The 23609-nt window shown below is 37.6% G+C and overlaps 1 pseudogene; it reads left to right on the forward strand.

Moving 5' to 3' along the window:
- Positions 1-205: 205 nt before the first annotated feature.
- Positions 206-1113, forward strand: LOC116648505 (annotated as a pseudogene).
- Positions 1114-23609: the final 22496 nt, after the last annotated feature.

Below are 23609 nucleotides of genomic sequence, written 5' to 3' on the forward strand. Positions count from 1 at the left end.
CTGGGCTGCCTCCCGGTGCTGGGCGACACGGCCCGGACCAGACGCGGCAGCTGGTGGACTCCGGGCGGCAGCGGGCAGCCGCTTGCCCACGGGCGCGCTGCTGAGCGGCCTCTGCCCCCCGACGGGCTCAAGAGCCCCGAGGGCGCGGTTGGCTTACTGCTTGCACCTGCGGCTCCGGGCCCTTCACTTCTCCCGCCCGAGCTGGATGTCACGTCTCGCAGGGTGGACTGATGAGCTGGGCCACGTCGTATCCGGATGCGAGTTCATCCGCAGGTTGACTGGAAAGACGTCCTTGGAATCGGTGTTCCACGAACTGCAACTGGAGCGAACCTGGTGAAGTACGCGGGCGGGGCTGTCTGGCCGAGCAGACCTCAGACGTTTCCATTTGAATTCTGTCAGTTCTTTGCGGGGCCGCGAGATGAATCGGTACCCGAAGCTCTTCGCTTTTCTGCCCCTTCCAGGGATTGACCACATAATGCAGCTGCAGGTCAGAGAGAGAGAAAAGCGGGGTTCTCAGAAACGACTTGTGCTGCGAAAGTTAACAGAACTTGTTCACAGACAAGGACTGAATCCTGCTAAAAGGTGTACGGAAGCCCATTGCCTTAGTAACACAGATGCACTGGAGGTCATGTGTGATCAAGAGTTAAAATGGCTGTTTAAAGATTTATTTTCTTTATTACTTCTTGACCCTGGAACAAGCATCCTGGGTACAGGCTGCAAAGCAAATGCCATGCTAGGGTATTGGATGACACCACAGGCGGAATCAGTGTACATCACAGACAAGTAATAAATCCTGAGAGCATTTTATTTGTTGGACAACATATTCTTTTATATATATATATATATATTTTTTTTATTTATTTATTTGACAGAGAGAGAGAGAGCAGGAACACAAGCAGGGGGAGCAGGAGAGGGAGAAGCAGACTCCCCCCCGAGCCGGAAGCCCGACCTGGGGCTCAATCCCAGGACCCTGGGATCATGACCTGAGCAGAAGGCAGACGCTTAACGACTGAGCCACCCAGGCGCCCCTGGACAACATATTCTTAAGAATGACTTTCATTAATTGAAGTAGGAAAAAGGAATTGCTACACCATAAAATGGCTTCAGCTGTGATGAAAGATCCTGATTGTTCAAACAAACTTATCCATCATTCATTCTTAAGATATAGGGAAGTTTGGGTCCAGAACTTAACACCATTGCTTGCCCACATCAGAGCAACAGGGAATGGAGCATACTCCAGGCCTCCAGTGTGAGTAATTCCATTATTTATGTAGATTGTTTAATAAGTAGGGTGTTTGTGTCATGCGGGGATATTTTATTTTCTGATCTGCAAACATTAAGGACTACCATAGAAAAACATGATTTCCTGGGTTAGTCTCTTTTAAAAATAGTGCTTCATGAAAAAACTATGTGCTGCCTTTCGTATCCTACCTTTCTTGCTTTCATTTTTGGAGACGAGGAAGAACAATGAAAAAGAAATAGTGTGAGGAATTACGGATACTTTCATATCAGGTAGTGCATGCAGCTCACTGATCTCACCAGTGTTGTACTGTTCTAAAACCAGCAGCGCCTTTGTGTCCACATTACATTAGAAATATGAAATCTGGGGGCGCCTGGGTGGCTCAGTCGGATAAGCGGCAGCCTTTGGCTAGGGGCATGATCCCAGCGTCCTGGGATTGAGCCTCATGCTGGGCTCCCTGCTCAGCGAGGAATCTGCTCTGCCCCTCTCTCCGCTTGTGCTCTCTCTGAAATAAATAAATAAAATCTTAAAAAAAAAAATAGAAAAAAATTCTCTTTCATTTCTTCTCCAACAAATTCTTAACCTCATAGTATTAAAAATATGTAATGTGTGTAACATAGAGACTTATTTGATACGTTGCTTGGAAAATTGAATAGAAACTAGAGAAGCCATAAAGCCATTTCCTTATGTTCCATTTAAAACCAAAATAAATTGGAGATAAATAACTGGATCGGATTTATAAATAAAGAAAACAGAAACCCTAAGTTATTAAATTTTTTATCTAAGATGTATATATTCTACCTAATGTCATAAAAGAGAGAGAACATTAAGACTGTGATTTATAGATTTTAATAAATAAAAAATTAAAATTGTATTTTTCAAAAGTATAAACAAATTTAAAAGGCAAGATATCTAATTTTGTGGATATTGAAAAACTAATACGAAATTGATATGAATAAAAATAATCATAAAAAAGAAATTTAGCAGAATTACACACCACTTATTTGAAGTTGAAAGTAGTGAAGACAGTGAGGTATTGGTACAGAATAGAGAAGTAGAAAAATGGAATAAAATATAAATTTTAGCAATAATCTTTCACATGCACTTTTGTTTTGTTGCCAGGTGGACTGGGGAGACCTGTGGGCCCAGAGGCCTCTACCCAACTCATGCCCGGACATCGCTGGAGGCGCTTAGTCTCATCTCTAGAAAAGAATTGGAGGATGGACCAGACAGTGGCTGAGTGGTGCAGGTAAAGGGTTTATCAAAGAGAGAGAGTACACTCTCGAGATGCGAGACTAGGCAAGCTCAAGGGACAGCTGAACCTGGAGTTTGAGTCTCTTATCTTTTATTGACAGTTGTTAACTGAAGGTGGAATATTTACTACTGGGGAGGGGATTTCTTTGGGAGCAGGCTTTCACACTTTTTCTTCCTTACTTGGTCAGGGTCTCTGGCTTTTTCTTGGGCGGTCCGGTTTGATCTGGCTTCTTATGGCTTCCTCTGTGAAATGCTGCCAAGGGCAGTTTGCTAGCTTTCCTAGTAACAGACCTTGACTTCCCCTCTGCTGGTCTCCAGGCATCCTGTTAAAGCCTAACTAACTGCCTACTCTAACACCTATGCCTAATCTATCAAATAACAACTACAAAAATATATAGAGTATCACTGCCATACAATGAGAAAGGGTGGACTTCTTAGTAAATATGCTGGACCAATTCTATATGCATAGGAAAATTAAAGGTGCATATTGACCCTTACTTCTCACCATACATGAAATCAATTTAAGGGGCACCAGGGTGGCTTAGTCGGTTAATTGTCTGCCTTCAGCTCAGGTCATTGTCCCAGGGTCCTGGGATCAAGCCCCACAGAGGGCTCCCTGCTCCGCAGGAAGTCTGCTTTTCCCTCTCCCTCTGCCCATTCCTCTGCTCATGCTCTCTCACTCTCAAATAAATAAATAAAATCTTTAAAAAAAGAAACCAATTTAAGATGGACCACAGAACTAAATGTGAAAGTTTCAAGGCACAAAGTTGAAGACATTTGTAATACATAACATTCTCAAAGAACCCATATTCAGAAGGTATAGCAACCTTTCCACGTGACAAAGGAAAAAGCAGATAATCTAACAGGAAAAGAAGAGATAGTCATGCATCTGATAAACATGCAAACATGCTCAATGGCACTAGTTCCTCAAGGAAATGCAAAGACTATCCATCCATCTTAGAAGGCTAAAAATTTATAGTTACAAACCCAGTGTTGTGTGGATAAAGAGAAACTTCATTCGCTGCTGGCAGGAGTTTAAATTGATACAACTACCTTGAAAAAGTGTTGTATAGCATCTACTAATGTTGAATATGCACATATACTCTTTAGTCCAGAAATCGCACCCCTGGACATAAGCCCTAAGAAAATGCATACACACATTCACCAGAAAACAGGTACAGAAATCAAAATAGCATCACTGTAACAACCATAAACTAGAAACAATTCTAGTGCATTCAAGATCCTTCCAATACCCACTCAACCAAGATGTCTATTTTTACATATCTACTTTGCCCACACAGAGCAGGAGGTTACATGCCCCATCAAGCCCTTACAGCTTCGCCCCAAAACTTCCTTCACCCTTTCCTGGTCTTACTTCTTGTTACATAAACCACAAAGACTTGCTCTTTCAATATCTCATAAAAATTTAGTGAAATACATTTTGAGCGGTACCACATCTATTTAAACTCCTCTTTCTTTAGATGTAAGGCTTTATTCTACATTGCAGTACTGAAAGAAAATCTCACAGAGGGACCTTCTCATACAGATTCTTTGTAGTAGAAACAAACACACTTGCTTCGTGATTTCTCAAAGAGACACCTAGCTTATTGTTCACCAAGCCTTTGAAGAGACTGGAAGACCAGTCCACCAGTTCTTCTTTTTATAAATGGAGACAATGTAAGAGGACATCATTTTTTTTTTTTTGGTAAACTTAATTTACAGGAGAAAGCAAATAACTATTATATATGCACTTTTAAGATTAAGAGTATATATTGCACATGGTTTTATGGAAATTATTTACTAATTCCTTGAGTTAATTTCATGCTCATAATTTACACATTTTTCTATTGAAATAGTTACCTATATGAGCTGTATGTACAACACATATCTAAAAACATTTGTATAATACTGCAGATGTCTTCCCAATGAACCCTTTTGCTTTTGTTCAAGTGTGATTATCTCTGCTCATTCTCTTAGTTTTACCTTGTCTATGTCGTCCTATTTTAGTTATGAAGTAGTTTAGTTTAAATGCTTATTCATTGTACTATATAGGGATGGTTTTGAAATTCTTGGTGACATTAACATAATGAGCAAACAAATCAGAGTAAGCTGGTATGTTTCTTACTGTTTAATAAGAAACATAATGAAAGGGAGAGAGCAAAACTAGGAAAGAAGAAAATAAAATCCTTTAGTTTGGATCCATCATTTAATCTGGAAAAACGTCTCAACTCATTTTGTGTTACCTAACTGCATTAATCAGTATTTGTTGTTTTTCCATAGCATTAGCCCCAGAGAACTAATTGCAGCATTAATGGATATGGGGACTGGTAACTGGGTAGTTTCATTCACCAGATACCATCTGTGGTAGCGAATTGCAAGGGAAGATGAGCAGGGAAATTGGAAGAGGGCAAGGACGGCAATGCCTGTCGTCTCTGCCCTGTGCCACAGTCAAATCTAAGAGGCATGGAAAATCTGCAGAGTTTAGTGCTAGTGAGCATGACCAGATGTGATCCCCTCAGATGGCACCCGTGCCCAGCTGGCTAATTGCCTTGACCCAGGTCATGATGTGAATTAGAGCTAGAATTGCTCTAATTTCTAACTCCACCATCAATGGGCTTTTAAAACTTCTGTGTGTGTTTGTTTCCACAAGATCACTTTAAAAGTAGTTCAACTGTCCCGGGAGGAAAAAAAAATGAGAAATTCAAGTAACTATCACAGATCCTCTATTGTTCTTAAGATGAAATTACTCTATTATCCCCTGCAAAACAGCACAGAAATTTTCAAGTGTTAGATTACATAAATTGCCTATTTTTGCAGTCATTTTGTATTTCTTCATTGCCGCTTTATTTACAGGTATTTAATTGAATAAAGCAAGTATTAAATAATATTTAGATTGGAGTTCTGACAAAATAATAATGATGAAAAGACACTTCTTATCAGCATCTTAAAGATCATATAATTGAAATATTTGGTATCAGATTTCCACCCTTTGTGTAAAGAAAAATTAGTATTTATAAAAGATTATTACTTTAATATCCTCCAATTTGTACTCCTTACCCCTGGATGGCAAAATCTCTGGAATAATACAATAGGGTATTAAAAATCTACGGTTTCAAAAAAAAATTAATTTCTCATGATTTTCAATAGCTAAGTTCTGCCAAGAACAACGACAACAAAATGCTCTAATCACTGCCCTCTCAGGCTGAGGTCACACAACACCTGGAAACACATCCGTAGTTCCAAAGCCATACTTTCAGCTTTTTCTTGGTTTCATGATTTACTTTGTTCCACACTTTTTTCCGAAACCTAACATCGCTGAATTTCGTCCTGAATTCAAACTCTCCTACCTCCTAACTGATAAAATGAGACATTTTGAAATCTGTCTATAAAACAGGCCAAGTGGGGCACCTGAGTGGCTCAGACAGTTAAGCGTCTGCCTTCGGCTCAGGTCATGATCCCAGGGTCCTGGGATCGAGCCCCACATCGGGCTCCTGGCTCAGCAGGGAGCCTGCTTCTCCCTCTCCCTCTGCCTCTCTCCCTGCTCATGCTCGCTCTCTATCTCTGTGTCTCAAAAGAATAAATAAAATCTTTAAAAAAAAAAAAAAAAAAACAGGCCAAGTGGACCACGTTAACCTTAACAAATAAAGCCGCCAGCTATTTTTATCAGCGAAATGGGTTTATTCAGGACTACCAGACAAGTCCAATCTGGGACGAGCGAGCGACAGCAAAACCACGGGCAAGGCCACAGAACGAAGGAGCGGGTGAAAAGTGAGCTGTGAAAGGCAGTTGTAAACAAAAGGTCCAGGGGAGTAAACCGGAAGTTTGAGTTATAGCGGCTTCTCATTGGCTGAGCTGTGACGGCCTCTCATTGGCTGGTCTGTTACCAGGGCGAAGAGAAAGCCTTTCTTCTTCCTGCTGGGATAATAAGGTAGTATGGATTTGCAAGGTGGGTGTCTTCCTATTGACAAGTGGTAGAGTGTGGGACCTCGCCCTGCTGGCTTCCCAACTTTATTCCACATGAGGTTTCTTTTTATTAATTTTCAAAACTGCAAGTGAGAAAGAAGGAGATATAGGCCTGAAATCACCACCAGGCTGCTGGTGGTATGAAATGAGCTGGATGCATGTGTCCTCATGCTCAGAGTCTAGCAATCCAAACTTGTCCAAACAGGGCCATTGGGTCCTTGCACACTTTCGTACGCTGAAATGGCTTCAAGCATTCACACGCAGGAGAAAGAGAAGGGCCTTTAGATTTTGAGGGACATTCTTTCACTCAGAGAATGGGCACTTACTGGATAGATATTTTTGTTTTTTAAGACAGCTTGCAGATCACAGTGGAGCTAGTGTTTGAGATCTGGAGCCTACCTCCCTGGGATGAAGCCTCCTTTCACTTTCCGTGACTTGCTGTGTGGTGAGCTCCTCTGTGAAATAGGGATAAAAAATAGGACCCGGACCTGCGGAGATGGTCCTGGATTGTTCTGTGAAGGCCCTGTTGATTGTTGCGTCTGAGCAGAGAGTGGGATGTGGAAGGAGCTGCCAGGGCCTATAGCAGCTACGATGAGAAAAAGTACAAAGTACAAACCAGAAAAGCTTCCAACACCTCCCTTATTATAAGTAAGAAAAGGAACCAAAACCTAGATAGATTGATTAACTTTGTATTAGCAAGTGAGAGCAGATTAGGATGTTGGTTTACCAATCAAAATCCTTTCAATGATAGAGCGGTAATTTATTATTTCACTATATATAGACTAGCATCTTTTGTCCCAGACTGGATTGGAATATTCCTAGGTATGTGCAATGTTAGGCCAAATTTACCATAGTAAATACCTGATATATCTTCCTGAAGTGCCCATTGCATTCCTGGTAAATTACAATATTAAAACAAACAGTTCTATGAAAGGATCGTAGATGATTGCTGGCACATTTAAGATAAGTCAAAAGTCTTGAAAGCTGTTTTTCTCTTGAGAATGCCAGCATATATTTTAAAATTACTCTCTGCCTTATTAACAGAAGTTTCAGTAAGGAAAAGAAAATATGATGAAAATTACTGTTCTTACTCTTATATAGTTGGACTTATTTGAGGTGTACACTGTGTTGAAGCCAGATGTCAGATCACTAACAGCCTTAGTTTAACTGTGAACCCGGCTTTCTTAGGTAGTACATATATTTAGAAACATTTAGGTTGCTTCAAATGTTTCTTCCATTCTGGATTAAAATACCTTCTTGGGAGAAAATGATTTTCTATTCAGTGCATCATCCACCTCTCTCTTGCTTTTGTAGAAAAAAATGAATGAAATCTTCCTCTAGCTTTTGTGTATGCTTGACACACATTACGATAGCTCTTTTAATAGACCCTTCTTATATTCTGTTGTTTTTCTACTCAAACATGTATGAGCTATGATTCTGGGTTCTAGCTCTTTAAACACTGTATGCACCAACATTTTATATCTCTCAAGGTATCCATCTAGATTACTCTTTTTTTTTTTTTTTTTTTCCTTCTACCTTTTTGGTCATTTATCTGAGCCATCCTTCCCTTCCCTACTCTTCTTTTTCTCTCTCCCCCACCAACACACACACACACAAACACACACACACACACACACACACACACACCCGTCTCTCTCCTTTTAACCTTTCCACTGAGTATTTCTCACATTTCACTCCTTATTTCATCATTGCCCAGAAGGAAAGTCAACATATTTATCAGATGGTACTATGATTTAGTGTTAAGACTTCACACTTGATGAGTTCCTGAAGTTTTATAGAGATTTGGGCTGTGGTGGGTCAAGATTAGATTGCTCTGGAAACCTGTTAGTCCCCTTCCAGGCATCAATATATAATTCCTCCTATATTCCTTGCTCCTAGTCCAGCTGCTACCCGCAGAATATTCGGTCTTTTGATTTCATGTACGTTGTGTGAGAGACACCTTCACATTGCCCCTGTGAACACCTGTAGTGACAACCCAGCTTGGGAAAGGTTTAATTTCCCTCATCCTTTCTTCTCAATAGTTTTATAGGAATTCATTACCTTGTGACCCTAAACCGAGTTGGCATAGAAACACTTCTTTCAGACTAATTCAGTAAGGCAACGAACCACATAATTTTATTCTTGACTGTTCTTCTGCTAATGTAGAGATTGTAGAAATCAGGAGATGTGCAAATCACAGGACTGGACCTGGGTCAATCTTCTTTGTGGAAGCTGATTTACTCAGCCCAAAGCAAAATCATCTGTGCTATGATATAATTGCATTGAGATAGAGAAAAAAAAAATGTTTAAGCCTTTTTAAGATTTCTGGTGTGTATTCTTTTCATTTCACAGTTTTTTCATCCCGCAGACTGCTTAACAGATTGCATTGAGCCACATGTTGAGTACTATATTTATTACACTGGAACACTCAGAAACCTTACCGCATTTTGGTGAGGAAAAGAAGAGTATATATAATTCACTGAAACAGTAGAAAACGACATTTGTTTTTAACTAAAGCCTATTTCGTGCAAAAGCAAACACCATCAAAATGGTACATTTCTTGAATTATTCAAATTAGAATATAAAAGCAATATATTCATTTGCAATTTTTATTGTTATTCAGTTACAAATCCTGAAAATGTTTATCTGTTATACAAGTAGAAAACCTCTTAACATTTAACAGCCACTGGGATAATATAATTACATTTATAAATCTACAGTCAATATTTTGCTTAATCCCCTTCTCCTGTAGACAAAACTCCGAATTTTGATGTTGAAATATTTTAAATATAAAATGGGATATGCTCTGATTCACTAAAGAATGACATCTGCTTGAATACACACAGTCTACAGGTTGATTCAGAGAAAATACATCTGAATGAACAGGGGAAATAAGGAGGGAGAACTTCCTAAACTGGAACAGACTGTTTTCCTAAAGGGCTGTGCTGAAAAGGGAGACACCCAGCCGCTGATGGGATCATGTAGATTCTGAGTTTGCAAAAAAAAAAAAAAAAAAAAAAAAAAAGGTGTTATTGATCCCAACTTTGTTTCTGCTGGCAATCTCTGAGTGGTTTTTGTTTGCTTGGTTTTTTTTTTTTGTCACACTGCTATAGATTTTAATGGTAATTTCCTATTGAGTAAATTCCTCCTTACCGATGCTGCAGATGCAGGAAATGTTATCTTCTGAGGAGAAATTCTGGCAACGTGTGTGTCCATTTGTGTCAAAAAGGGAAGGAATTCAAGGAAGATTCTATAGGCAGCCAAAGATTAAATGCTTTGCATCTCTCAATACTTCAGAAAATGCCGGCACTTGATTCTTTTCCATATAGTTTGTATAGACCCTTACTCCATTAACTGACTTCCTTAATCAGCATTCTAGAAATTAGCCTATTTCTCTTGGTCAGAGATGCTTAAGACCCAAACCCGAAGCATAAAAACAAACAAACAAAAAGTGTAAATATCATCTTTTCATTGGTTTTACATTATTTCCTTTGTCATGTTTCATTCAGAAATATTGGAGCGAGAGCATAAGCATACATGATCAATGTTGTCTTTCCTTTGAAATGGCCCTTTTCACAGGAAGCAGGGGGACCGCAGGAGGATGAACAAAAAAAGCCTATGATTGATTCCAATTAATTTTGTCATTGATTTATTTTGTCACTATGTATTTAGCAAATATGGATGAAACTGCCTAAAGGAAATAAATGTTGCCAGAAGGCAGGAGATTAGCGGGCCCAGGAGCATTAATATTCTTCTCCATTTATCATTTTAGAATGCACATGGAGGAGGTTGTGGGGAAATTTAATGAGTTAAAAGTGGAAAGACATGAAGGAAATTAGTTCTGAAAATAGAAGTCATTAACCCTTCATTGTCTGTTTCTAGAAATACTCAAAATCAGCCCAAACCAACAAATCATCCTAACTCTGCTTTGCATGTTAATTTTAGCATCATTTTCTTCATTCACCAGAAATTAATCAAGTACCTATTATGTTCCAGACCCAAGGATAAGGATGCAGAATATACAGAAAGTAAAGATATAATTTTATTAGTCTCATACTTAAGCAAAAAGGATTTTGACTACAAACTATGAGCAACAAGCTTATTTTGCTTAGGGCCACAATGGGAACAGCAATGCGTCTGTACTTTAATTAGGCAATAGAAATCCATGAGGCCGCCTTCATTTGACTTTCAGCTGTTCGTTTTGCATCAGTAAAATCCATAGACTCTGAAGGAGAGCTCAACCATAATTAAAAGTGTTATTGAACTAAACACAATTACCAGTGTTTACCTCATTATATAATGCTGTTGGCACCAGAAGCAGCGTTCAAACTAAGCTTTCTTTCTTGCATTCTTGTTAGACATGGTTTAAGAAATGTCTAATTCAATTTAGTAGTGATAAGTACCAAAATCAAGTTTGGAAAAATTGCTGACGTGCCGATCCAGGCACCAGGACTGAATCACTGTTTATGCTCCATGCCAAGTTCCCTGGAAACCAGGAAAAACTTAGTTCAACACTGAAACATGAAATATTCCTAGATAATTTTTTTCAGTTTTTATTTTAATTACAGTAAATTAACATACAGTGTTATATTAATTTCAGGTGTACAATGTAGTGATTCAACACTTCCATATATTACTCAGTGCTCAATCCCCATCACCTATTTCAACCAACCCCCCACCTACGGCCCCTCTGGTATCCATCAGTTTGTACTCTTACAATTAGGAGTCTGTTACTTGATTTGTCTCTCTTTCTTTTCTTTCCCCTTTGCTTGTTTGTTTTGTTTCTTAAATTCCACATATGAGTGAAATCATATGGTATGTGTCTTTCTCTGACTGACTTATTGCACTTAACACTCTGTAGCTTCATCCATGTCATTGCAAATGGCAACATTTCATTCTTTTTTTGGCTGAAAAGTATTCCATATATATATATATATATATTTATATTTATATAGATAGATATAGATGATAGATAGATAGATACCACATCTTCTTTATTCATTCATCAATCAGTGGACATCTGGGCGGCTTCCATAATTTGGCTATTGTAGATAATGCTGCAATAAACATAGGGATGCATTTATTGCTCTGAATTAGTGTTTTTGTATCTTTGAGTAAATACCCAGTAGTGCAATTGCTGAATCATAGGGTAGCTCTATTTGTAACTTTTTGAGGAAACTCGATACTGTTTTCCAGAGTGGCTACACCAGTTTGCATTGCCACCAACAGTGCAAGGGGGTTCCCCTTTCTCCGCATCCTCGCCAACACCTACTGTTTCTTGTGTTACTGATTTTAGCCATTCTGACAGATGTGAGGTGATGTTTCATGGTAGTTTTGATTTATATTTCCCTGATGATCAGTGATGTTGAGCAACTTTCCACATGTCTATTGACCATCTGTATGTCTTCTTCGGAAAAATGTCTGTTCATATCTTCTCGCCATTTTTAACTGGATTACTTGTTTTCTGTGTGTTGAGTTTTAAAAGTTTTTATGTATCTTGGATACTAACCCTTTATCAGATGTCATTTTCAAATATCTTTTCCATTCCATAGATTGCCTTTTACTTTTGTTGTTTTCCTGCACTGTGCAGAAGCTTTTTTATTTTGATGTAGTATTAATTATTTTTCCTTTTGTTTCCCTTGCATCAGGAGAACTACCAAAAAAAAAAAAAAAAAAAAAAGTTGTTATGGTTGATGTCAGAGAAGTTACTGCCTGTGTTCTCCTCTAGGATTTTTACGGTTTCACATCTCACATTTAGATGTTTCATCCATTTTGAATTAATTTTTGCATATGGTGTAAGAAAGTGGTCCAGTTTTCCCAATATTATTTGTTGAAAAGACTGTCTTTTCTCCATTGGATATTCTTTCCAGCTTGTTAAAGATTAATTGACCATATACTCGTGGGTTTATTTCTGGGCTTTCTATTCTGTTCTATTGATCTATGTGTCTATTTTTGTTCCAGTACCATACTGTTTTGGTTACTCTGGCTTTGTAATATAATTTGAAGTCCAGAATTGTTATGCCTCCAGCTTTTCTTTTGCTTTTCAAGATTGCTTTGACTATTTGGGGTCTTTTGCGGGTCCATACAAATTTTAGGGTTGTTTGTTCTAGTTCTGTGAAAAATACTGGTGGTATTTTGATAGGGATTGCATTAAATGTGTAGATTGCTTTAGGTAGTATAGACATTTTAACATTATCTGTTTTTCCAATCCATGAGCATGGGATATCTGTCCATATCTTTTTGTCAACTTCAATTTTTTTTTCAATAGAGTTTTATCATTTTCAGAGTCCAAGTCTTTCAACTCTTTCATAAGGTTTATTCTAGGTATGTTATTGGTTTTGGTGCAATATTAAATGGGATTGTTTTCTTAATTCCTCTTTCTGCTGCTTCATTATTGTATAGAAATGTGACAGATTTCTGTACATTGGTATTGTATCCTGTGACTTTACTGAACTCGTTTATCAGTTCTAGCAGTTTTTTTGGTGGAATCTTTTGAGTTTTCTATATATAGTATCATTTCATCTGCAAATAGTGAAAGTTTTACGTCCTTTTTACTAATTTGAATTCCTTTTATTTCTTTTTGTTTTTTGATTTCTCTGGCTAGGGCTTCCACTACTATGTTGAATATAAGTGGTGAAGAGTGGACATCCTTATCTTGTTCCTAATTTTAGGGAAAAAGTTCTCAGTTTTCCCCATTAAGAATGATGTTAGTTGTGGGTTTTTTATAAGTGGCTTTTATTTGTTGAGGTATGCTCCCTCTAAACCTACTTTGTTGAGGGCTTTTATCATGAATGGGTGTAGTACTTAGCCAAATGCTTTTTCTGCATCTATTGAGATGATCATATGGTTTTTATCCTTTCTCTTATTGATGTGCTATATCATGTTGATTGGTTTATAAATATCAAACCACCTTGCAATCCAGTAATAAATCCCACTTGAGTTTGGTGAATGATTTTTATTGTTGAATTTGGTTTGCTAGCATTTTGTTGAGAATTTTTGCTTCTCTGTTCATCAGGGATATCAGCCTTTTATAGTGGTGTCTTATCTGGTTTTCGTATCAGGGCCTCAGAGATGAATTTGGATTTTTTTTTTCTGTTTCTATTTTTTTGGAATAGTTTGAGAAGAATAGGTATTAACACTTCTTTAAATGTTTGGTAGTGTTTGCCTGTGAAGCCTTCTCATCCTGGATTTTGTTTGTTGGGAGTTCTTTAATTACTAATTCAATTTCTTTGCTGGTAATTGGTTCGTTCAAATTTTGTATTTCTTCCTGTTTCAGTTTTGGTAGTTTATATAATTTATGTTTCTAGGAATTTATCCATTTCTTCTAGGTTGTCCAATTGGTTGGCATATAGTTTTTCATAATATTATCTTATTATAATTGTTTGTATTTCTGTGGTGCTGGCTGTTATTTAGCTTCTCTCATTTGTGAGTTTATTTATTTAAGTCTTTTCTCTTTTTTCTTGATATGTCTGGCTAGAGACATCAATTTTGTTTATCTCTTCTCAATTCATTGATCTGTTCTATTGTTTTCTGTTTGTTTCTATATCATTTATTTCTGTTCTAATCTTTATTATTTCCTTCCCTCTGGTAGTTTTCAGTTTTGTTTGTTTTGCTTTTCAAGCTCCTTTAGGTGTAAACTTGGATTGTTTATTTGAAATTTTTTTTGCTTCTTGAGGTAGGCCTGTATTGCTATAAACTTCCTTCTTAGAACTGCTTTTGCTGCATCCCAAAGGTTTTGGACTGTTGTGTTTTCATTTTCATTTGTTTCCATAATTGTTTTTTTATTTCTTCTTTTATTTCCTGGTTGACCCATTCATTGTTTGGTGACATGTTATTTAATCTCCATGTATTTGTGGTCTTTCCAGATTTATTCTTGGGGATTACTTCTAACTTCATAGCATTCTGATCAGAAAAGTTTCATAGTACATTGTCAATCTTCTTGAATTTATTGAGGCTTGTTTTGGGGCCTCATACATGATCTATTCTGGAGAATGTTTCAATGCACTCAAAAAGAAAGTGTTTCTGCTGTTTTAGGATGAAATATTCTAAATATATCTATTAAATTTATCTGTTCCAGTGTGTCATTGTTTCCTTGTTGATTTTCTGTTTAGTTGATCTGTCCATTGAGGTACATGGAGTGTTAAGATCCCCTACTATTATTACATGATTATCAATTAGTTCCTTTATGCTTGTTCTGTTTTTTATATTTGGGTGCTCCCATATTGAGTACATAAATATTTACAATTGTTATATCCTCTTGTTGGATTGTCCCCTTTATGATTATATAGTCTCCTCCCTTGCTTTTGTTACAGTCTTTGTTTAAAGTCCATTTTGTCTTAAAAAGTAAATAAATAAAATCTATTATGTCTGATATAAGAATTACTACTTCAGATTTCTTTTGGCATCCATTTACATGATAGATGTTTCTCCATTGCCTCACTTTCTTTTTTTTTTTTTTTTTTGATTATTTTATTTACTTATTTGACAGAGAGAGACACAGCAAGAGAGGGAACACAAGCAGGGGGAGTGGGAGGGGAGAAACAGGCTTCCCATGGAACAGGGAGCCCGATGCAGGGCTCGATCCCAGGACCGTGGGATCATGACCCGAGCCGACAGCAGACGCTTAACAACTGAACCATCCAGGCTCCCCTCCATTGCTGCACTTTCAATCTCAGGTGTCTTAGGTTTAAAATGAGTCCTTTATAAGCAGCATATAGATGCATCTTATTTATTTATTTTTTTATCTATTCTTCTCACCCTATGTCTGTTCATTGGAGCCTTTAGTTCATTCACATTCAAAGTAATTTTTGATAGATACATATTTATTGTGATTTTATTACTTGTTTTTTGGTTGTTTCTGAAGGTTTTCTCTGATACTTTCTTGTTTTCTTTTGTGGTTTGCTGCTCTTCCTTATTGATGTATTTGAGTTTTTTTTCTCTTTATTCTTTGCATATTTATTAGTGGTTCCTGATTTGTGGTTACCATTAAATTTGTATAATAACATCATTTGCATATAGTGAACTATATCAAGTTGATGGTCATTTAGCTTTGAACCCATTCTTTACTCCTCTCCTGCCCACATTTTAGGTATATGTTGTCATATGTCCTTTTATTTTGTGAATTATTTTGTGAATTCTTTGACTGATTTTTTATAGAAATATTCATTTTTATTGTTTTTGTGTTTCATATTTCGGTACTGTCACTTTTGGTCTTTCCTTTCCACTCAAAGAGTCCCCTTTACTATTTCTTGTATGGTTGGTTTAGTGATCATGAACTTTACTTTTTTTTTTGTCTGGGAAACTCTTTATCTCTCCTTTTTTTGTTTTATTTTCTCTTTCTTTCTCTCCTTCTATTTTGAGTGATAGCCTTACTGGGTAGGTTATTCTTAGCTGCAGATTTTTCCCATTCAGCACTTTGGATATACCATGCCACTCCCTTCTGGCATGGAAAGTTTCTACTGAAAAATTCTCTGCAAGGGCTTATGGGGTTTTTCCCTTCTATGTTACTGTCATCTTTTCTCTTGCTGCTTTGATTTTTTTCTTTATTACTATATTTTGCCAATTTAATTACAATATCTTGGTATGGATCTGCTTTTGTTGATTTTGTTGGAAGTTCTCTGTGCCTCCTGGATCTGGATATCTATTACCTTCCCCAGATTAGGGGGTTTTCAGCTATCATTTCTTCAAATAAATTCTCTACCCCTTTTCTCTCTTTTCTTCTTTTGGAACTCCTATAATATGAATGCTATTTCCTTTGATGGAGTCACTGAGTTCCCCAAGTCTAATCTCATTTTGCATAATTCTTTTTTACCTCTTTTGTTCAGCTTGATTACTTTCCATTACTCTGTCTTCTAGGTCATTAATTTGTTCCTCTGCTTCTAGCCTGCTGTTCATTTCATCAGGGGTGTTTCTCATTTCATTTATTGAATCCTTTATCTCTGCTATGTTATCCCTTATCTCTGTGTTAAGGGTCTCACTGAGGTCTTCCACTCTTTTCTCAAGTCCAGTGGGTATCCTTATGATCATTGCCTTAAATACTCCATCAAGCATGTTACTTATATCTGTTCCACTTCAACCTCTGGCTGTGGCCTTGTCCTGTTCTTTCATTTGGGACAAATTTATGTTTTCTCATTTTGTGTAAGTCTCAGTGCTTGTTTCTGTGTGTTAGGAAAGCCAGCTATTTTTCCTGTTTTTGAAGGTAATGGCCTTAAGGTCCTGTAGCACCCTGCATGTAGTGACTCCTGGTCTTCGGGGCCTGGTGCTTCAAGAAGTGTCTCCAATGTGTGCTGTGTGCACTCTGCTTTTGCATCCTGGCCACTTTATCCTTCAAGCCAGGCATCTGCAGAGGCTCTTTTTGTCTGTTGGGGGCAGTGTTAGATCCCTGTCCTGAATGTGGTGCGTTTTAATTATGTGTGCTCTGGTCTGCTTGTATAATGAGACCTTCACCACCAACGCGAGAACTGAGGCTCTGCAAGACTCCTGGGTCAGGAGATGCAATGTTGGCAGGGGTTTGGGCCAGTCTTCTGTGGGAGGGGGTCTGCCATGTTGGGACTGGGGCAAGTGTGACTGGGAAGGATGGTTCTACCAAAGTGTTCAGGAGCAGGGCTTGGTGTAAACAAGTTAGATAGCAAGTGTTGGCGCTGCTCTGGTTCCTGCAGGTGTGTCTGTGTTTATTCTGAGCGGTGGGGGAATGAAATGGCACCTGCCAGTTCCTTTGTTCTCATGGAGGTATCTCCTGGAATGCTGCCTTCTCAGTGTGTGCACCAGGCACTCTTCAGATCACTGTTTCCACACTGTATGTCCATGGGCTGTTTTCTCTGCCTTCTCTCCCATAGCAGCTGCCCTAATGCCTGTGGGATCTCCCTGAGACAAGCCCCCTGTCCTTTACAGCTCCAGGCTTTAAGCCCTGCTGGTTGCAAGAACTGATGAAAATCAGCCCCTCTCACTTTCCATACCAATTGCTATAGGGATTCGTCTTCTTTGTGTGGGCTCCCCTGTGCTAATCTGTCTCTTACTCTTCTCCATGAATCACAGCTCCCTCCCTAGGGATGGAGGATGCAGCAACCATGATCTCTTTCTCTCCCAAGCCACGTCTCTGTCCTTCCTACCTTCTTTGATGTGGCCTCTTCTCTACCTTTTGTTGTGGAGTTTGTTCTGCCAGTCTTCAGATTATTTTCTGGGGGTATTTAGGATGAATTGATAGTTATCTAGTTGTATTCATGGGGTGGGGCAAACCTAGGGTCCTCATATTGTGCCATCTCCCCCCTCTTCCAGATAACATTTTAATTAGGGGTTTTTACTCTTTTTTTTATTTTATTTTTTTTTTTTAAAGATTTTATTTATTTTTTTGACAGACAGAGACAGCGAGAGCAGGAATGCAAGCAGGGGGGAGTGGGAGAGGGAGAAGCAGGCTTCCTGCCGAGCAGGGAACCCGACGTGGGGCTCGATCCCAGGATCCTGGGATCATGACCTGAGCCGAAGGCAGACGCTTAACGACTGAGCCACCCAGGCGCCCCTAATTAGGGGTTTTTACTCTTAAAGGCTTATATTTGCACTGCAATTTTCCTATGAAAAACAAAGAGATTTATCACTAATAGTAAAGTAAGGCCAGTAATACAAGTCCCTCATTTTGTTAGTATAATTATAGGGCAAATAGTAATTTTGTCAAAAGGTAAATATCTGAATAAAATGAACATGACACAAAAGATAGGGTTGCTTATTTTTCTTAATCAAATTAAATAAAATTGTAATGTTGTATTTAACATATCGGGTATCACATATTTTGAATGGGAACAGGAAAGCATTTAGTAAGGATGGAATAATCATGTTCTGATTAAGAACTTTTTGGATTATTAGAAAAAAGTATAATAAAATTTGTGTATAAATTAAGTTCATTTTATTAGGACATCTTCCATATTCTTCTAAAGATAAGTCTGTTGTACTAAACAGCACAGATTTATTTTTTATTCATTCAGACTATAAAAAACCATAACAATAATTGGAAAGCTGGTTCAAATCTAACAAATGTCTAAAAATGAGGAAAGTGCATTTTCTCCCTATCTTCCAAACTCTTTGATGACTCAGAAGTTAAATGTGATGACCAGACCACTTGTACAGTGTTGCATTTCTCTACCTGTGGCAGCCCACCTGGAATCCTGGAATGCCCAACACCCTCCCCACCACATGCCAGGTCTTTACTACATTCAGCTGTAAAAGTGTCTCCTCTTTAATGAATATTTTCTCTTCTTAACAATGGTCATCTTAATCATTCCTTCCTTCAGACTATTTTTTTACTTACTTTTATAATTTTACCTGTAGAAATTTAATTCAATATTATTATTGTTATTTATTATTATTATTATTATTATTCTGTCTTCCACTAGGTTGTAAAACCCTTGAGTTCCAAGAGTATGCATTTTCTTTGTACTGTGGCACCTAGTGTCTTCGGGCATATAGCTTAATAAATTTTCAGTGAATGAATAATGAGGCGGTATAAAGCTAGGATTATTAAATTATAATTAATTTATTAAATACTAAGTTTAAGGTTGGCATTTAAAAACTTAAAATTTCTTGGGCAGACCAAGGCAGCTGAGTATTGAGGTGAAATTGTTATATAATATTGCACATAAGTTTCCCTCTAGCCTCAAAGTAAGCAAACAAATAAAAAAAAAGTGATAAGGAAAGAATAAGTTTTGCTGTGCATCTGTAAATTTCACACTGTGCATTGAAATATTATTTGAGACTTTTTAAAAAACACTATGAAAATAGCTGTTTCTTCAAGATCTGCTTCATTTTCAATAGCTCAGTCATTATAATTTCTACTCCTATAAGATGAGACCTGGGGGTACTTTTCATTTTAGAGAATTAGAAATGATCTTGGAAAATGCCAGTGTCTCAGGTTGTAAGGTGGATTTATGTACTCAATAGACATCAGGTTCCTGTACAATATTATGACTTCACCCAAATTCATATATTCTATGATCTCTCACTTTCTTCATCTAACAAACATTAAAAGTTATATTTATTTTATTTTTACTTTTCTTACTTTAATTTAGCTCTATGTGGAAGGTTTCTCCTTCCTAACATTCTTGGTTCCCGCAATATGAAATTTCATATGTTTATCTTAAATTGGCTCCTGCATCTTATAATTTTCATGCGTGGCCTAAATATTTGTGTTTCTAAGGTTCTGCCTCTGAATTAATTTTCATCAATCTCTATCCTAATAATTGTCAAATATGTACTAAAGCCTAGATATTGCTCTGGATCTTTAGCCTCCAAAATCTGGTATTCAGAAAAGAATGTACTATCATCCTCCTCATGAAACTGTCCCCACCTATATGCTTAATTTTGGTCATTGGAACTGTTATTTCTGCAATTATGATAAATCTTTTGTAACTCTCCCTTCTCTTCCCTGAAACCTGCATATGAATTGTCTAAATTTGATCAGTGTTTTCATCCTTTCTTGCCTGAATCATTTCAGTAGCATCCTCACTGTTATCTCTGCCCCCATGTCCTGCTTCACAAGGTCAAGCTCTGAACCTATCTACAACCCCAATCTGCCCATGCTTCTTCAGTGCCAGGAATCTCAAGAATGGATCTCATGTGATTCCTTAAACAATCACCTCTTGCTTGAATCAGCCATCTACAGGGTTGCTCCTCCTAAGACATACTTTCTCCTTGTCTTCTTTTCTTTCCCTCAATGTTCATCTCAGTTGTTTCCTCCTCAAAAACTCCTTCCCAGCACCTCCTACAAAACTGAGTATATCTTTTTCTCCAATATTAATGCATCATAATCTCTCCACTTAACTTGGGGTTCCCTGAGGGTAGAAAAGGCATGGTTATCTCTCTCAAGATTAGTGCTGGACACACTTTCTTGCACAGAGTAGGCACTTAATCAATTTGTGCAATATGAATAAATGCCCATGCACACACAAACACAGTTATGTAATTTAAATACTTTTACTCAACAACTAGCAACCATTATGTATCTATCAGTCTTCTAGGTACTGGCAAAGTAGTAATGGAAAAAATAGACAACAATCCCTGCTGTCGTGGTACTTACATAAAAATGAAATTCAAAAGTGATATATACAATGCTTACAATATATATGATTAATGTAATTGTAAGTTATAAAATATCTCTAGGTATTTTAGAAAGAGCAACTGAGTATTGATGATTCCATTAATAATTAAATGTATATATTAATTTAAGGATCATACCTGTGGTCATGTTCTATAAGTATTTAAAATAAAGAGGTATGTTAGAAAGTTATTCCCATCCTGTGGGATTGCTTTAGGGCTTGTGCTATTGGTGCTGACTCCAGAATACAGTTTAATAGTCCTTTGAATCAAAACCTGATTTATATATGGAAATAGTTAATCATCTGATATAAGTCTCTATGGAATGTAAGCATATGAAATTCATGGTTTGGATACTCCATGGATTTTTTAAGATTTTGCAAGCTGTTTCAATGTCATTGGACATTATTAATAAGAACTGAGCAGTCCTTCATGCGTGACTATAATTTGCTTCATGTGCAGGTAAATCATACTCTTGAATATGTTAGGCCAGAAATCAAAATGGATTTGACTTCCCTGTGTTCCCAAAAGAACCAATATTTCTTCAGACATTTCATCATTTTCTGTGCCTTTGCTTCATCTCACCATTTGTTTATTCTTCCAACCACAGTTACTAAATATCTTCTAGATGGCTGTCCCTGTGCTAATTGCTCTATATGATAAAGAAAACAAAAGAGTTTATGAACAAAAGAAGAAATTAAACAAATTCACAAGATATTGAGTTGCCTATAGAGTAGGTGGATAGCTATACATTGAGATAAGATCTATAGAGCACAAACAGAATTCTTATCAGTTTAGGGGGTGTTTCAGGGGAGGTTTCATTAAGTGACACGAACTAAGATATTAAAGATTTATTGAATAATAAGAATGGTATTGTTAGAAAAGAGGAAGAAGTATAAATAACATTTATTTATGGACAGAGAAAGCAACTGGCAGAGTGCACATGTTACTTTTAAGGAACAAAAAAAGAGACACACATACATATATTGAGTCAAGCTGAAGGTATATTCTGGCTAGAGCATACAGAACCTGAAGCCTACTATGCATCACTTTGACCTTAATCAAATGATAAACCACCAAAAGGTCCTAAAAAATATGGTGATATGTTTGTTGCTTAAAGCTCACTCTCACTTTAAGTAAATTAAAAGAACAAAAGGGACACAGCTGAAAAACAGTTGAAAGATCATTGCAGTATTCCAGGCTGGAGATAAGAGCCCTTTGGACAAGGATGGCATCATTAGATATGGAAGGAAGTAAATATACTTAGGAAAATGTCGTAGATAAAATCTGGAGAACTCGCTTAAATATGGGGATAGCAAGTGAGGGAGAGAGATAGATAACTCCCAGAGATTTGCTTCAAACAACGGATAGATGATGGTACCATTCACTGAGATAAGAATCATTGCCTAACATCTAGATTTGGGTCAAAAGTCATGGCTTTCTTTATAGACATGTTCATTTTCATATTATTGAATAAACAATCAGTAATATGTATTGGTAGCACAGAAAACTTTGCTGGAGATACAAATTTTGGTGTCATGTGTGTAAAGTTGTATATACGTGTGTATATATATATACATACATGTACAAATATATGTTTTTTGAAGCATGCTAATTGGATTTAGGACTAAACAATGTTACTTTGCCAAAATGCAAAGCTGTGTGCAAAGATAATTCCCAAAATCTTGGTCTCAGTGGTAACCAGTGGAGCTAACAAACCGGTAACTTGAGGAAATGGCACAAGAAATCTTTCTGGGTACATTAAAAATGTGCATAATCCATATTTTCAGTTGATGCTTCACTGCTCAAAAATGCCATCTGTTCTGCAAAGCCTGTGATATAAAATCATAACCCTTTAGACTGTCAGTGAAAGCCCTGTACAACCTGGCGCTGGCTGAATTCCAGTAATGTGGAGCACTACCTAATGCTCCTTCTCAGGTCTTGACACAATTCATATTACCTCCTTTCTCTTTACCACACCAAGTCTTTGGCTTTAGTGTCTTTCTTATTCCTCTCCATCAACAGAAAGGCTAAATATTTTTTTTTCAAGATTTTATTTATTTATTTGACAGAGAGAGACAGAGTGAGAGAGGGAACACAAGCAGGGGGAGTGGGAGGGGGAGAAGCAGGCTCCCCGCTGAGCAGGGAGCCCGATGCGGGGCTCGATCCCAGGACCCTGGGATCATGACCTGTGCCGAAGGCAGACGCTTAACGACTGAGCCACCCAGGCACCCCAGAAAGGCTGAATTTTAAGGGACCAACTCCAGTGTTACCTTCGTTAAGATGTTCTTTTCTTAAATTCCCACACACCCCTACCCACCCCTAAGCTACATAGATTACAGTCACCTCCAAATGCCCAGAAGTCGTATTGACTTTGCTACTTATTTAGCTCTTAGAAATATTTTCTCAACATAATTTTTAAATTATTTTATAGAAATGTATATTAATTGGAAATTATGAGCAGATATTCACCAAACTTTATACATCTTTTATTATTTTACACACACCCTTCATTTTATAGTCCACAACTGTATAAAACATTTATAATCTATAAATTAAGACACTAAATAGAACCTGAGAGAGCAAAACAGAAATTAGGAGAAAGCACAATGCATCCTAGTACAGAATCTCTGTGACACATAGCACAACATATGCACATAGCAGTTTACACACAAGTCATCTACTCAGAATACGTACTGTGACTTTTAAGGTGTTTTAAAAAGCCCAGATATCTTGGGGCACCTGAGTGGCTCAGTTGGTTAAGCATCTGCCTTCAACTCAGGTCATGATCCCAGGGTCCTAGGATCGAGCCCCGCATCGGGCTCCCTGCTTAGCGAGGAGTCTGCATCTCCCTCTGCCTTCTGTCCCTACCCCCTGCTCATGCTCTCTCTCTCTCTCAAATAAATAAATAAAACCTTAAAAAAAAAAAAAAAGCCCAGATATCTCAACTTCAGTAGTTTTTTTGCTACTGAAGTCAAGTAATTGTTTTCTTCCTCTTACGGTTATGAGATGACATAGCTGACGAAGTAGAGTGGCTATCTGGCATCAAATGGTTCTATGGGATACGTTTCTT

This window comes from Phoca vitulina, unplaced genomic scaffold, assembly GCF_004348235.1.
Source record: "Phoca vitulina isolate PV1807 unplaced genomic scaffold, GSC_HSeal_1.0 scaffold44, whole genome shotgun sequence".
NCBI classification, from domain to species: domain Eukaryota; kingdom Metazoa; phylum Chordata; class Mammalia; order Carnivora; family Phocidae; genus Phoca; species Phoca vitulina.